General features: G+C 50.5%; 1 protein-coding gene across 3 annotated transcripts in view; it reads left to right on the top strand.

The window, feature by feature from the left end:
- Positions 1-4,174: 4,174 nt before the first annotated feature.
- The window catches only part of hectd1 (HECT domain containing 1), a 44,214-nt gene continuing 42,388 nt past the window's right edge, over positions 4,175-6,000 (top strand). For all 3 annotated transcript variants that reach the window (XM_076166049.1, XM_076166050.1, XM_076166048.1), the window contains exon 1: positions 4,175-4,350. The gene's annotated coding sequence lies outside the window, so the exon portion shown is untranslated. The remainder of the gene's footprint in view (positions 4,351-6,000) is intronic.

Genomic DNA, 6,000 nt, shown 5'->3' with positions numbered 1-6,000 from the left:
TTTAAACTAGATTCATATGGAACAGTAGAGTAATGCCAGAAAACATTGTCTTTTGGGTGAATTACACTATAAATGAGAGGGTGACTAGCAGGTGTCCTGGCCCGCTGAAAAATCCATTTAGAGCAATATCTATATTCTTTGACAGTATATGGGCTATGGGCTCTGGAAGGAGTCGGTTTTGAGGTTTGATTATCTCTCTCACTCTTTCTCTCTCTTTCTCTCACCCCGAACCTCCCTTTCAGAGAGCTTTGGTGTGGTGATGAACCAGTTGGTTTTGGATCTCTCTGGTCAGGATAACCTGAATCAGCCATGTTCAGAACTGACGCTGCTCTGTCATTATGATGATCTGCCGCTGCTTGGCCCCACGTTCCATAGTGGGGGACAGGGGAACAGCCTCCGGCCATCTGGTGGTCCTGTCCACCATGGTGAGTAGGAATGTGTAACCTTGGGAGGGGGGGAGGGGACCTACCAAGTCCACATTCACGTGGTCAAAACGCCTCTCTGGCACCACAAACGGTGCCAAAGGGGCTTTGGTATGTTGGTGTACTTTGGCACGCTGGCACAACACGCATGAGCCAGCCCAGACTCTAACGTCCTTTCGGAGCCCAGGCCAAACAAACTTGACACCCACCAGCTTGGTCGAGGCCTTCACACCAGGGTGGGAAAGGCCGTGGATAATGTCGAAAACCCGGCGACGCCAGGCAGCAGGCACCAGGGGGCGTGGCCGACCTGTGGAAACGTCACAGAGGAGGGTGGTGTCAGTTCTGTTGAACGTTACGTCCACCAGCTGCAGCGCCGTGGGGGACGACCGGTAGGCCTGAATGTCCGTGTCTGCGGCTTGGTCCGCTGCCATAACGGCGTAGTCAAGCCCAAGTGGACGGACCCAACGACCGCTCGAGAAAGGCAGTCGGCAACGAAGTTGTCTTTGCCCGACACGTGCTGGATGTCTGTGGTGAACTCGGAGATCGGCGAGGGTTGCCGCTGCTGACGCCCAGACCACGGCTCTGAGGTCTTTGCCATGGAGAACGTCAGCGGCTTGTGGTCCACGAAAGCAGTGAACCGCCGACCTTCCAACAAGAATGTAAAGTGCCTGGTGGCAAGAAAAGGCCCAGTAGTTCCCTGTCGAAGGTGCTGTACTTGCGCTCGTTGTCACGGAGCTGTTTGCTGAAGAAGGCCAGCGGCTGCCAGGCACCACCCACCCATTGCTCACACACTGCCCCCACTGCATAGTCAGAGGCATCCGTTGTGATGGCGATGGGGGAAGTGGGGGACGAGTGAGCCAGGAGGGCAGCGTTGGCTAGCGCGGTCTTGGCAGCAACAAAAGCCTGGTCCATCTCTGAGGACCAGTCCAACTCGTCCTTAGGTGCTTTACCCCGCAGGGCCCCATTCAGGGGACGCATGATGTGGGCGGCACGGGGAAGGAAGCGGTTGTAAAAATTCACCATGCCCAGGACCTCCTGCAGAGACTGTACAGTACGGGGGCGGGGGAAACTGGTGACGGCGTCCACCCTGGCGGGAAGAAGGACGGCCCGTTTTGGAGTGACATGATGTCCGAGGAAGGTGATGGACGACCGCCCGAACAGGCACTTAGTCGGGTTGATGATGAGGCCATGTTCACTGAGCCTCTCGAACAGCTGTCGGAGGTGTATCATGTGCTCCTCAATGGATGCACTGGCCACAAGAATGTCGTCTAATTAAACAAACAAAAACGGCATGTCACGCAGCATAGAGTCCATAAGGCGTTGAAATGTCTGTGCTGCTCCTTTGAGGCCGAACGGCATACGCAAGAACTCAAAAAGTCCAAATGGCGTTATGACCGCTGTCTTTGGCACATCCTGTGGGTGGACCGGCACCTGGTGGTACCCACGTACAAGGTCCACCTTAGAAAAAATGACAGCCCCCGCTAGGTGGGCAGAGAAATCCTGTATGTGCGGGACGGGGTATCGGTCCGGGGTCGTGGCGTTATTCAGGCGACGGAAGTCGCCGCACGGGCGCCAACCCCTGTCAGCCTTAGTGACCATGTGTAGAGGGGAAGCCCATGGGCTGTTAGAGCGACAGACAATGCCGAGTCGCTCCATGGTCAAAAACTCCTCCTTGGCAATGGCTAGCTTGTTCAAGTCGAGGCGGCGGGCCCGGGCGTAGACCGGGGGGCCCACGGTGGTTATATGATGTTCAACGCCGTGCTTGGCCACTGCAGAGGAGAATGTGGGTGTGGTTAGGTCAGGAAAACCAGCGAGAAGGTGTTGATACGGATCCCCTGTGGTGAGTGTGTTTGAAAGGCATAGCGCCCCAGCCCCCCCGAGTGTGCAGGGGTATGAAGCGAAGGAGAGGGCATCGATCAGGCGACAGTTTTTAACATCCACCAGCAGGTTGAAAGCGCAGAGGAAATCTGCACCTAGGAGTGGCGTGGACACAGCAGCCATAACAAAGTCACAGCTAAAACGCCGCCTGCCAAAACACACGTCCACACGCCTGGTGCCATACGTACGTATGGGCGTGCCGTTGGCGGCGTCCATCCGGGGGCCGTGTTCGCTGGCCATAGTGTTCACAGCCTGCGCTGACAAGATGCTGCGTTGAGCACCAGAGTCAACTAGCAGCCGCCGGCCAGACAAGTAGTCTGTGATGAACAACAGCTTGGAGACCCGGCCAGCGCTCATAGCTGCTAATGAGCGCTGGCCCTGGCGTTTCCCCGTACCTTGTAACTGCAGGGTTTGCGACACTGTTTGGCCTTGGCCCCAAACCTGGCGTGGTAATAACAGAGTCCGTCATCCGCTTGGCGTCGGGCTGTCACTGCAGCTGCGTTGTCGATATAGTTGTCCACAGGTGGAGGTGGGGTACTCTGGTGGGGTAGCATGGACAAACTGCTGTCGGTTGGCCAGAAAAACCCTGTCTGCTTCAGCAGCCAGAGCACGATAATCTTTGGCGGAGGCGAGGGGGGAACTGGCCAGTGCTGTGCGTACAGGCACAGGGAGCTGCCTCAGGAAAATGTGTGTGAAGAGGAATGATGGATAAGCTGATCCCAGCATATCATTTCCATTAACTCCGACGGTTTGCCGTCGCCGAGGCCGTTCAGGGACAGTAAACGGTCTGCTTTCTCCAGTTCTGACAGTTCGAATAATTTCAGAAGGAATGACTTAATGGCTTCGTATTTGCCGGTAGCCGGCGGAGCCTCCAACAGCATCATCGCTCGCGCCGTTGTGGAAGCATCTAATGCCGCTACTACGTGGAAGTATTTTGTCACATCCTGCGTTATTCCTCTCAGCTGGAATTGGGCTTCTATGTGTTGAAACCATGGACGAGGGTTATGCTGCCAAAAGTCCGGCAACTTGACTGTAGCAGCGTAGATGGAATGAACGTTGTTAGCATTAGCTATGTCGTCAGCACCGGCGACAGGTGCGGGTGCCGGTGCGGGTGCCGGTGCGAGTACCGGTGCGGCGTCAACGCCGGCGTTGTCGCTGTTAGACATCGTTCGTATTCACGTGGGTCACCAATGTAGGGAAAGAAACAACGAGACTGGAGACGGAGATAGACGTAGTCTTGGTTGTTTTATTTCACACTATTTAACGTATACATTCACAGTCGGAATAATACTAACTACTCCTCGGTTAAACCGGAACCGGAAACCCACCCCCTCTGCCGCTCTTAAAGGCACAGGTCATCTTAGCATCAATAACCTCCTGAGCCTTGAAAAATCATTCCTCTACTGAAGACAGTTATGTCTCTGTGATACCAAGTATTTAAGAGTGTCCCAACACCAGATGCTCTGTTCAGGTGATGCAGTAAGCAGTCTGGGTTGTGGACAGACAGTTTGGAGGACTTCATTTTTTAGGAGCCTGGGAATCTCTTTGGTCATAAACACACATGACTTTCTTGAAGGATGGTTGTTATCTTTACCTTATACATTACTTAACTGTCCTTGACTATTCAATTAAAAAACATCTAAAATTAGTATTATTTGAACTCCAACATACAAGTAACTAAATCAAATGTAATGGATGTATTATTCCATCCATCCAGGTCGTGTGACTTACTGAGTCGCGCAATTTGCAGTTGCTGTGATAACAATATGAGTATGAACCAGAAAGTCAGAATGTCCGAATGTGAGATTGTCGTTTCCGAGTTTACAGGCGGCCTCTGAACGCCTCCGCTCTCCATTTTCAGTGTGTGCGCGTTTGTGCGTTTGTGCGTGCGCGCGTGCGTGTGTGTGTGTGTATGTGACCTTTTAACGGCCGAGTGGTAGAAATGGAAACGCTTAAATTAAACCTCTGATCTCCGTCACATTCGACCCGCAAGGTAACTATCCCAATCTGATCGGAGCCTGGATCATCTCTGCGCTGAAAAGAGAAAACGGTGAGTGCATCTGAGGCGAACCTGGTCCGGCGTCACTCTCGGAATATACACGGCTTCTGTTACTCGGCCTCCCGGCTCTCCCAGAACTCGAGCACCGCTGCCGCTCCTGTATCGGGTCACAGGCCGCGGATAGAGGTCGCTGAAGCGTACCTTAATGCGGTTTAAAATAACGTTTTCATCCCATGTTAGTTAACAAAACTTCTTGATAGCGTATAGAGCTGTTTTGGTGGTAGAAAGTCAGTTTATTAACGTTGCCGATAAATATAGCCGTGTTAGGCTAGCGTGGTGCTAACGTCAGCTAGCCGGCCAATATAGCAGTTCTTTCGAACATTTCCTTGCGTCTTTGCTAACAAACGATTACAAAAACGTCTCCAGTATCGTGAAACTGGTGGTTTTGTGTCAATGATATAATGTTGTATGTTTGTCTGGCCTGTCAACGTCGTGTTTGTTAGCTTAGCGTTAGCATGTGGCTTCAAGTGAACCTAAAAGAGCAGATAAAAAAAGCATCAACGCACTGTAAATAAGTGCGTGGGCCCCGTTGGGCACTCGCACAACGACGATTAGCAATAGATGAGTAATAAGACCAGTATTTTTCGTCTAATGGTATTTAGTGTGTGTGATGAAATAATCGGACATTTTGCTGAGCTGATGAAACTTTGTGATGCACATGAAATGTATCCTGTTTACGCACAAATATTGACAGTAAAGTTCAAAGACTTTGTTGACGCGGATCGAGAGATAAACAAATGGTCTATAGTTTAATTGTAATATTTATGTTGGAGCTCATTAAGTCATTTCCAGTCAGATTTGTGATATATTACTATACAGTTAGGTCCATAAATATTTGGACATTGACACAATTTTCACAATTTTGGCTCTGTACACCACCACAGTAGACTTGAAACGAAACAATCAAGATGTGCTTTAATTTGAGGGTATTTACATCCAAATCAGGTGAACTGTGTAGGATTTACAACCATTTCTACACGTGCCTCCCCATTTACAAGGGACCAAAAGTAAATGGCCAGACTAACAATCATAGATCAAATTGTCACTTTGGTTGCAATTGTTTGCAAATCCTTTGCAGGATAATTTTGACAGCCTGGACTGTCTGAAACCCACTGACATCACCAGACGTTGGGTTTCGTCCCTGGTGATGCTCCGCCGGGCCTCTACTGCGAATGTCTTCAGTTTCTGCTTCTCTTGGGGCATTTTCCCTTCATTTTTGTCTTCAGCAAGTGAAATGAATGCTCAATTGGATTCTGGTCAGGTCCACTTCTTTGCCTTAAAAAACACTTTGGTTGCTTTCGCCGCATGCTTCAGGTCATTGTCCATCTGCACTCTGAAGCACCGTCCAATGAGTTCTGAAGCATTTGGCTGAATATGAGCAGATAATATTGCCCAAAACCTTTTAGAATTCATCCTGATGCTTTTGTCAGCAGTCACATCATCAATAAATACAGGGGAACCAGTTACATTGGCAGCCATACATGCCCATGCCATAGCACTACCACCACCATGCTTCACTGATGAGGTGGTATGCTTTAGATCACGAGCAGTTCCTTTCCTTCTATATCCTCGTCTCCTCCTTCGTTCTGGTACAAGTTTATCTTTGTCTCATCTGTCCATAGGATGCTGTTCAAGAACTCC

This window comes from Genypterus blacodes, unplaced genomic scaffold (genome assembly GCF_046128005.1).
Source record: "Genypterus blacodes isolate CSIRO-AG114 ecotype Tasmania unplaced genomic scaffold, CSIRO-AGI_Gbla_v1 ptg000154l_1, whole genome shotgun sequence".
Lineage (NCBI taxonomy): Eukaryota > Metazoa > Chordata > Actinopteri > Ophidiiformes > Ophidiidae > Genypterus > Genypterus blacodes.
The sequence above is the reverse complement of the archived record's forward strand: the minus strand, read 5'-3'. Positions and strand labels throughout refer to the sequence as shown.